Source organism: Myotis lucifugus, unplaced genomic scaffold (genome assembly GCF_000147115.1).
Source record: "Myotis lucifugus unplaced genomic scaffold, Myoluc2.0 scaffold_2592, whole genome shotgun sequence".
Taxonomy (NCBI): domain Eukaryota; kingdom Metazoa; phylum Chordata; class Mammalia; order Chiroptera; family Vespertilionidae; genus Myotis; species Myotis lucifugus.
In genome coordinates, this window is record NW_005873640.1 from 1 (window position 1) to 9,597 (window position 9,597).

Here is a 9,597-nt window from a genome sequence, read left to right on the forward strand (position 1 = left end):
GTCCCCAGAGAAGTGAGGTCACCCCTTCAAGGTTCCATGAGCTGTGCCCCTTCCTCCAATCAGAGCCACCGGAAGGCCCTCAGGGCTGCTGACCTCTCACCTTCTGGCCCATGTTATCTCCATACCTGTATACAAGCATTCAACACAGCCCTCCCCCCGAGCTCCCTGGGAAGAACGAGAAATGAATCCCAAATCCTTAGCGTGTCCGTCCAGGCCGTCCATGATCTGACCTTAGCTTCTTTGGCAGTCTTGTCTCTCCTTCACCCCTTTTCTGTGGTCACACTGTGAGATCCTGATTGGCATCACACTCTCCCAGCCCAGCTTAGAGCTGTGTCATGCCTGTTTCCCAAGATCTCTCTCTGGAGTCGGTGGAAGTCTGGTGTTCTTTCAGGCAGCTCCCATCCTTCCCCTGTCCATAGTTTTTTGTTTTTGTTGTTGTTGTTGTTTGCAATACCATGCTATGCTACAGCCTTGTCCACCCACAGGAGTGTTAAGGATCTCATTCAGTGTGAAGCTGAGAATTATAGGCAGCAGAATAGTGATGAAGCTAACAGTAGGGATTTGTCTTTCTCACAAAATAACAAGTGCACAGGTAGGTGGATCCAATATTGAATTCAACTGCTCAATGATGTCAGGGTAATCTCCCAGCATCAACGAGAGGAAAAAAATCCTCTCTTCGCTCTTTTGCTTTATTTCAGGGAGGAAAATAGCGTCTCAGAAATCAACTATGAGACTCTTGCGTGAACCCTTGGGCAGGAAACGCCAAATTGCAATTGACATTCGGCAGTTTCATGTCAAACTGCTCCTGAAGGAGGTGCCTCAGCCCAGGAGGATGTTGTGAGGGGGAAGGGCAGTGGGGACATGTCCCATGGTGAGCTTCCTGTTTCTACTCGGATCACTAATGGTCCCGTACATTTCTCCTGTGTGGACTTGTGGAGGAAAGGTGTCCCGAGATGCAGGGATGACTGTTTCACAACAGCTTCCTGGTGTCTTGAAATTCCCTGTCTCATAGGGTCTATATTATCCACATATATCTTGTTAGGTATATATCTTTTATTGATCTCAGAGATAGGAAGGGAAAGGGAGCAGAGAGAGTCGGGGGTTGGGGAGTGAAGGGGAGGTGAGGAGTGTGGCGAAGTGGATAGAGAAACATCAATGATGAGAGAGCATAATCGGTCACATAGCCCCTAGCGCACCTCCGGTACGGGCCCTGACTGAGAATGAAACGGGGATCCCTTGGTTCTGGGGTCGACGCTCAAGCACTGAGCCATGCCAGCCCGGCAGCCACATATCACTTTAAAATGAAATTTTTATTAATTCAAATTTAGTAAGACTTAAAATTCAGGGAGACATTTAGGTGTCTCTTGTTGGATACCTGAGGAGTGTTGTTTTGGTGTGTTGACCAGCTGGTTTGCCTTGAAAGCAAATATGAAATGAAAGAAAGGAAATGTGTCTCCCCTCAGAGCAAGAGTGTTCTCATGAGAACGATGAGCTTTGGATGGTTGGGCCACCGCACTGAATGGATCCGTCTTGCACAGCACAGCGTGCCTCCTTTTGCAATACTCACCAGTGGCATTCCTTTGTCCTTTTCTGCTTAGAATTTTCTGACATGATGGTTTTCATTTAATTATAGATTGTTGCAGTGGTGGTGTCAGTGAACTATGGCCCTTCTGGTAGTACGAGGGCTGTGTACCTTGTTTTCATACTGTCCTTTTCCAGTGCAACCATTTTGTGAATTCTGAGTGGGAATACAGGGCTCCCCCACCCAGAGCCAGGGCTGATGGAACTATATATAGTGTACCGCCCTTCCCCCCTCCAGCAGCAGATTCTTCCTAGAATTGGAGAGAGGGGACGTGGCTTCGATGGGCAGCCCAGAACCAGATCACTTCAGGCTGCACTGCACAGAACTATCTCGGCCCAGCACTCATGGGACTCCATCCAGGTCCTGTGTTTAATAAGAACGCCTAGAAAAAGAAGCCGAAGAGATTCTGCGGCAGGATATGCTGGCCTCCTTCAGGGTCGGGATGCAGGGTGCACACAGCGAGGGGGTGTGTTCCGCTGGAGTAGACAGTGTTGGGGAGCAACATCCAGGTCCCTGGAAGCAGTGGCGGGCTTCTTCTGCTGCAGTGCAGGGGTGGTTGGGGACAGGTGGCAGGTGGCACAGCCCTGTGGATACGGAAGGACTTTCCATCTCTGACGCATTGCACAGACCAGTCAGTCTCATAGCAGCAAGGATCCTTGTAGCTGAAAGTGCTCTACCCAAGGCCTCTTCTTAGAAAACAGGGAAGGAAGGAATTCCTGCATCAGCTGAGAAGCTCACTGTCCTTTCAGTCAAGTATGAAGCGGAGAAGCAGTGCCAACGAGTCCCCGTTCAGAGAGAGAGAGAACACCAAATAGCAGCTCTTGTATGCGTTCTTTCTTTTACGTTTGAAAAGAAAACTTGCAACTCTTGGAATACGATGGCATATTTGCATGTGATTGTATTTTAACTCCCATTGCACTAAAACTTATATTCCCTTAATTTGCCATTTTTCCAAATATTTTGGTTGGTAATCATAAGTGTTTTGTTGTGTTTTTGTTTTTTCATTTTTTTAAATTGACTTCAGAGAGGAAGGTAGAGGGCGCGATAGAAACATCAATGAGAGAGAACCACTGATTGGCTGCCTTTTGCATGCCAATCACTGGGCATCGAGCCCATAACCCAGGCATGTGCGCTGGTTCATAGGTCATTGCCCAACCACTGAGCAACACCAGCTGAGCTAAATGTTGTATTTTAAATTTACTACATTTAAGGGAATGTAGTAACTATTCTATAGACATATTTAATGTCTGTGTCTATAAGAAATGCAGAAACAAATGAACATGAAATCATTGTTTCCCCAATAACCATCCAAAAAAAGAAGAAAGGAATTGTTTTTATAACAATGGCTTTGTTGTCAATGTATCTTAGTCATACTTTAGCCGTGATGAAGTGTACCTGTTATTGTTTCTGGAAATGTAAAAGCTGTGAAAGGAAAACCAAACATAATACATGTACGTATTAGAGAAATAGAAGAAAGCTCCCCCGTGTCTATGGTGATGTTTCCTCCCTTTTCCTAGCGCTTCGTTCGATTCCACCGTCCGGCTGTGGGATGTGGAGCGCGGCGTGTGCATCCACACTCTCACCAAACACCAGGAACCTGTCTACAGTGTCGCTTTCAGCCCCGACGGCAAGTACCTGGCCAGCGGCTCCTTTGACAAGTGTGTGCACATCTGGAATATTCAGGTAATCCCCGATTCCTTTCTCTGAGTAACACCCAAGTCGTTTCAGTGACCCAGGCTCAAAACCGTCGCTGGGGAGTTTGTGCTGAGTCGCTTCTAAGTCCCTGGCATGAAACCCTCTGCCTGCCTCATCCTTTTCTGGGGTACCAGCCGTCGTCTCAGACAACCAGCATCTCAGACAACCGTAACCCAGTCCTCTTGTCTCCAGAGATGCTGTCCTCGAGGTACTAAGGTTGGGGCGACAGGTGTCATTCCATTTGCACTTTCCGGGGCCCAGCTAAGGGGGCGGGGCCAGCCACTCCACATCAAGTAGCACATGGGAGGGTACAAAGGAGTATCTGTTTGCTTTGTTGTGCCATTTTGATTTTTCTAATGAAACTAGTTTATGTTTCTGTGGGAAAGGGTATGTCAGTATTGGGTTGTGCTATTGGCAGAACTAAAAGGAGACAGCATTTGAGTAAATGTAGCCGTGGGTATCGCTGGCTGCACCTGAGACGACAGATTCTGAATATAAAGTGTGGAAGTGGGTGGAAGATAGAGCAGGGGGTGTTATGTTGGGGAGTCACCTCTCGGTTCTCTAGCTGATGGAAGAGATATGGTCGGAGCCATTGCAAACAGCCAGTGATCCAGTTTGTGTGACCTCAAGGTGGATTCAATGGCCTCCCCTCTCCCCTTCTAATCCAGTCTGCCTTCTGGCTTCCCTGTGGCTGGGTTGAAATTGAGGTGCATTTTAATTGAGTCCATGCCCCCTTGTGGGAAGGGTTGGTAGTACATGAAGCAGGTGAACTGGCATGGGGTCCACTGAGACCTCAGGCTTTCAGAATCTGCCTCCGATGGGCTGCATCCTCGTGGAGAGGGAGAGATGAGGGTGGGCCCCATGCGGAACCAGCCTGCCACCAAGCCTCACAGCCCAGATAGGCCAGGTGGAAAATGTGCATCCAGCAATACTGTGCGAGAGTCCCTCTTCATAGAAACAGTGACGGGTGGATGTGTAAAGTGACATCCTAGAAAAATGGCATTAGGTATTGCCCACGGCCAAAGGCTCACCAAATTATGTCCCTCCTGTTTTATAAATCACAAACCTCTTTGATCCTCAGTGAGAGGATGCCCTCTCTAAGTACAAGTATGTATATAACACTAGAGGCCTGGCGCACAGGGTCCCTCAGCCTGGCCTTCGGGGATCAGGCCGAAACCTGCAGTCCAACATCCCCCAAGGGGTCCTGGAGTGGGAGAGGGCCCTCGCTGGGCAGCTCCTGTGTTGAGCTCTGCCCCCTGGTGGTCAGTGTGTGTCATAGCTACCGGTGGTGGCTATAGGTAGATTGCGGCCTTGCTCCCCCCAGTTCCCACCCCCTTAGCTCCTGACCGCTGCTTTGCTTTGCAGAGTGGGAGGCTCGCCCACAGCTACCGAGGCACTGGCAGCATCTTCGAGGTCTGCTGGAACGCCCGAGGGGACAAAGTGGGCGCCAGCGCGTCCGACGGCTCTGTAAGCAGCACCAGGGTTTGCTGGGGGGCAGAGGGTGTGGGGCCGAAAGGGGAAACCCCAGGCAGCTGATCCCCAGGGCAGAGGCTGAGAACCTTGCTCCTGCCTCAGCCCCACATTTGTGCCCCCAGCCTGACCCTCTGCTGGTAAAGGTATGACCTGCCTTCCACAGGTCTCCTGGGTCCCGGGTCTCCTGTGATTCTGTGAGGCGGGGGTGGTGGGAGGGCTGGCCGAGTGTCCTGTAGCCCCCACGAGTTCCCAGAGGCCATGAGCACAGGCTTGAGTTGTCATTGGCCCTGCCTCTAGGCATCTGGGCTGTGACACCTGCCGATGGCCACTGCCTCTGCGTTATTTCCTGGTTGGTCAGAGGCTCGGCCCCTCAGGTATAGCATAGCTTCTCTGAATGTTCTGGACTGTGTGCCAATAAAACTTTATTTATAAAGCATAGTGGGAGGGCCTGATTTGGTCCATGGGCCATGTAATTTGCCAACCTGGGTTCTGTGTGTTTTTGAAGGTAACGGGGGCTCTCTGTTTCCTTGCAGGTGTGTGTTTTAGACCTGCGAAAGTAAATGGAATGTTGCAGGAAAGGGAAGAGAATTCTAACCCACCAGCAGTTCGCGTGGGGTGGGGTGGGGTGGGGGGGCATCCTGTGGGCTCCAGGCTGCACGGGCGTGGCGTGTGGGCGTGGACTTTGAAGTCAGCTCCTCCTGGGCCCTGGGCGCCTATATCTTTCCTAGTTCTTGTCAGAAAGTTTCAAACACACACAATTGTATCAGAGGTGGGAGGGTGGTTTCCACAGGGACATCTGGTTGGAAAGCGTGACGCCTCCAGCGGGATGGTCCCAGTTTGGTTCCCACCCAGACAGGCTCTGAGGGCTGAGACTGGAGGGGGAAAAGCTGTGGCAAAAGAGAAGAAAAGCGAAAAAGGCTGCGATAACCGAACGGGGGTGGAAGAGCTCTGCCCGCGGGCTGCGTGTCGCCCTAACAATTCGGCCACTGCCATGGCCCTCGCCAAGGATGTTCAGAGCCCAGCCTGTGCCGGGAAATGCGGGGCTTGTGATCCCAGCGCCCCCGTTTCACACAACCTTCTTTGTCAGGTGGCTTTTCTGTTGGAACCCTGTTCACTGGGCCTTCTGTCCACGATGGGGCCTGTTCCCCTTCCTCATTGCCTGTCTTGATTTTAGCGTGTCTTGATTTGCTGTTGATGCGGCCTTGGGGACACCATGACAAAATCTTTGCCAGAAGGCTTTCTCACCCCTCCCCTCTCCCCCTCTCCCCCTCTCCTTCTCCCTCTCCCTCCCCTGCTCCCCTTTATCATACTTGTTTCAGATCTTAGGTCTTGAGGGTACTTTTGGCTTAAAATAACTGCTTTATGTAGGAAGGCAGGGCAGGGTGACTTTTTACAGGAGGAAAGAAAAATGACTTAAAGAGAGCCCGGAGTATTTTTTGGGGGAAAATATTTTTATGTTAAAGCAATTTTAAAATCCTAAAATAGCCATCAGACAGCTTTGTGTGGTTTGATATTTTAAAATATTCTAGGGAACTGTTCCCTTTGCGGGCGGGGGGGGCGGTGGGCAGACCCGTGGACCAGCGGGATTTCCTCCGCAGAGGGAGAAGTCCGGCTCTTGGCTGGGGGACATTGTGGGATCTCCCCAGGAGCCCCCTCTGTAGCCCTGGGAGGGAACTGAAGAGGGTGCACTGTGCCCCCAGGAGCCTGTCCCAAACCAGCCGGTACTGAGGAAGCCATAGAAGCAGACAGCTCAGCTGTGTGGCCTGTTGGTGGCACCTCCTCCGTCGGCCACTGCCCCCGAGCTGCTGGGCGGGCCTGGCACGGCTGACCCCTGGCGGGCAGGGACAGAAGTAAACGGGAAGGAAGGCCCTTGCATCCGCAAGGTGGACTGAGGGTAGAGTGTCACCCATCACCTCCACTGTCTCCATCTCTTCTTTCTGTGCCAAGAGACTAGATTTTCTTTTTTTAATAATGAACCTTTTCACTGTTTTTAAATTAAACAGGAGTTTGTGTTTCTACGGGAATATCCTTTCATTGGATGAGGTGGCCTTTGCACTGTCAGCGCGGACGCTGACCTGGTTTTGAAAGTAGCAGTGGGAGAAGGGCCCTCACTCTCCCAGGGGCAGAGAGGAGAGCAGCAGGGGCAGAGCAGGGATGGGAAGGCGGCCTGGCGGGCGGGGTGCCCTGGGCATGTTCAGCGGCTGCATCCCAGCTACCAGATGGGATGCTATTCAGGGGCGGCGTCTGAGAGGCCTGGACTGAGCTGGATCTGGGACATCACCAGGCTCCATGGATCCGTGACTTCCTTGAGTCTGAGCCAGAGAAGGCCCCAAAGTGCTTTTCCGAGTTGGGTGTTTAATTCGGGCTGTTGCCAAGCGCGAAGTCTAGGAAGTCACCGCTCTCATCTTTGAAGGCAGCCGACACCCGGACCCAGTTGAGCATTTCCGCCCTGAGAATCATTAGGTTTGGGGCGCAGTGTGCGGAGGTGCACACACCGCCTGACCCCTCCCCCGACAGGAACCTGAGCTTTTCCGCAGAGCATCGCTGCCCAGGGCCGCCGGGAACACTGGTCCCTGGAAGGTCGGCCCGTGCCCGGCACTGTTTGCCTCCTCACAACTCTTCATGTCTCGCCACCCGTTAGTGACCAGACGTGGCCTTGGTCTGAGCAGGCGGCCCAGGCCGAGGCTCCCTGGTTTGCAGGGGCCACGGGCGGCCTGGCCCAGGGGAGGCGAGGGCCGAGCACCGCAAGCCCGGGACTGGGGTTTCCTTCTGTCCGGGCGAGGTGCACTCTGTCCCACGGAAGCCTGCTTCGCTCTGGTTATTTTCCTCTTTTTAAACCTGTTCCACCTTTTTCCCCCAAGTCGTGTTGCTTGTCAAACGCAGGCGCGTTCCTCCGCCCCGCCCCGGGGTTTTGGACTCTGGCTTCTGGGTGTGTTTGTCCATCAGATGTGCCAGCCGCGCCAGCGCCTCCCGACCTGTCCGCCCACCCGCGCCCCACGCTCTGGCCAAGAACCACCTGGCACTTCGCAGCCCATTTGCTAGGATAGGAGCAACAGGTCCTGTTCGGGGTCTTGAATAAATGGCTCTATTTTGATGCGAGAGAACATGGTGGGTGTGCTTCCTTCGTCCCGCTCGCCCACCGGGGCCTGCGGCACCCCGATGCGCAGACGCGCGTTCTCCCCACAGGAGGGGACTCGAGTGCCTCCCCCGGGCCCGCGTCTGGGGCTCTGAGGCTGCTGTTCTCAGGGGTGTGTTCCAGTGTGTTCCTTCCATGGCGCCATTTCCGCCGGCTTCCCAGCCAAAGTGAGTGATGTCCTCCTTCCCGGGGGCGGTGGGAGCGTGGGTTCCGGGATGAACGGGGATCGTTTGCAGAAGTCGGGGCGGGGCGCTGGCCCCGAGTGTGCACCGCTACCCACGCCCACTGAGCAGCTCCACTGCCATGTGCCCCGTGGCCGGTGTTGCCATCCATGCGCTTTAGTCCCCGGCAGGCGCGGCGTGGCTTTGCCAGTTAAGGGATGCCCCTGCCTGTGTCAGGGAGGCGGTTGTATCCGGGACACTGAGGCACAAAGCGGTCACAGTGACATTTTCCTCCACGTGCACCTCGGCCCTGCATGGGGGCAAAGGGGCAAAGCGCGGGCTGGGCCCTCCCTGCCTCTGTGGTCCCGGGTTGTCTGGGGTGCAGCCCGCTTGCTTCCTTCTCTTTAGCCCCGGCCCGTTGACCAAGCCTGTCCCCACGGGGTGGGTTTGGGGGGCGGTTTCAACAGCCCAGCCCTCCTGCAGAAGCACAGCAGGCCCAGCAGGACGTTGTAGTGAACATGGGGGGGGGGCGGGGGGCAGAACTCAGGACAGCGCCTGGGGTGGAGGTGAGGGAGAGGCGGGGGCCCTGTGCGGTGGGACTCAGGGCTTCAGTGATGAGGCTGTAACGGGGAACGGCTTCCCTAGGAAGTGGATGGGGACACAGACCCCCTCAGGTAACAGGACCCTTCTCTGCAGTGACTTCACACGTCCCCTTTACCCACTGAGCTCGGCTTCATGGACGTTGGTGGAATGTGTCCACTCACTGAACGGACGGTTTTTGGTTCAATGCCCACATCGCTGCGCTGTCCCTGAAGGAGATGGAGGATGTCCTTCGTGATCACGCCTGCAGGGCTGGCTGTTGGTTACTGTGCAGGGAACCTGGGCATCACTTTGTGAGCTGCATGGGAGGGGAGCAAGGGGGAAGCAGGGCCGGGCCTCTGCAAAAGGCTCAGAATGTGGTCAGATGGTCTCCCCCAGTCTGGCTCCTTTTTCTCTGAAGCATCTCATCCTCTTGGAGGGTGAGCAAGGCAGGAGGACAGGCTCCACCTGCAGGAAGGCTGGGGAGCTCCGGGGCAGGACTACCCAGAAACCTGAAGTTCCTGCTCTGGAGAATGGGGGCACTGAGTAGCAATCATTGTCCTCACTCAAAAGCCACTTACAGGTCTGGCCCGTGTGGCTAGATGGTTAGAGTGTCAACCCACGCACCAAAGGGTCTCCGGTTTGATTCCCAGTCAAGGGCACATACCAGGGTTGCAGGTTCACTCCCCGGCCATCAGGGCACATGTGGGAGGCAACCAATTGATGTGTCTCTGTCACATCAATGTCTCTCTCTCTCTCTCTCTCTCGCTCTCTCGCTCTCTCTCTGCCCCCCCCCCCCCCTTCAACTATAAAAATCAATGGAAAAATAACCTCTGGTGAGAATTAACAACAAGAAAAAATATACTTATGGAGGAAATGACTGCATTACTGCTCTATCATTGCTATAAAATAAATTAACTTGAGCAGACTCATTCACAAGTCTTTTGTGTGGTGACAAACTGACCAGTAAG

General features: G+C 53.7%; 1 long non-coding RNA gene across 1 annotated transcript; it reads left to right on the plus strand.

Moving 5' to 3' along the window:
• Nucleotides 1-2,903: 2,903 nt before the first annotated feature.
• Nucleotides 2,904-7,851, plus strand: LOC106695739. Its single transcript, XR_001346772.2, has 3 exons — nt 2,904-3,265; nt 4,643-4,744; nt 5,284-7,851. It is a non-coding gene; the product is annotated as an uncharacterized LOC106695739 (long non-coding RNA).
• Nucleotides 7,852-9,597: the final 1,746 nt, after the last annotated feature.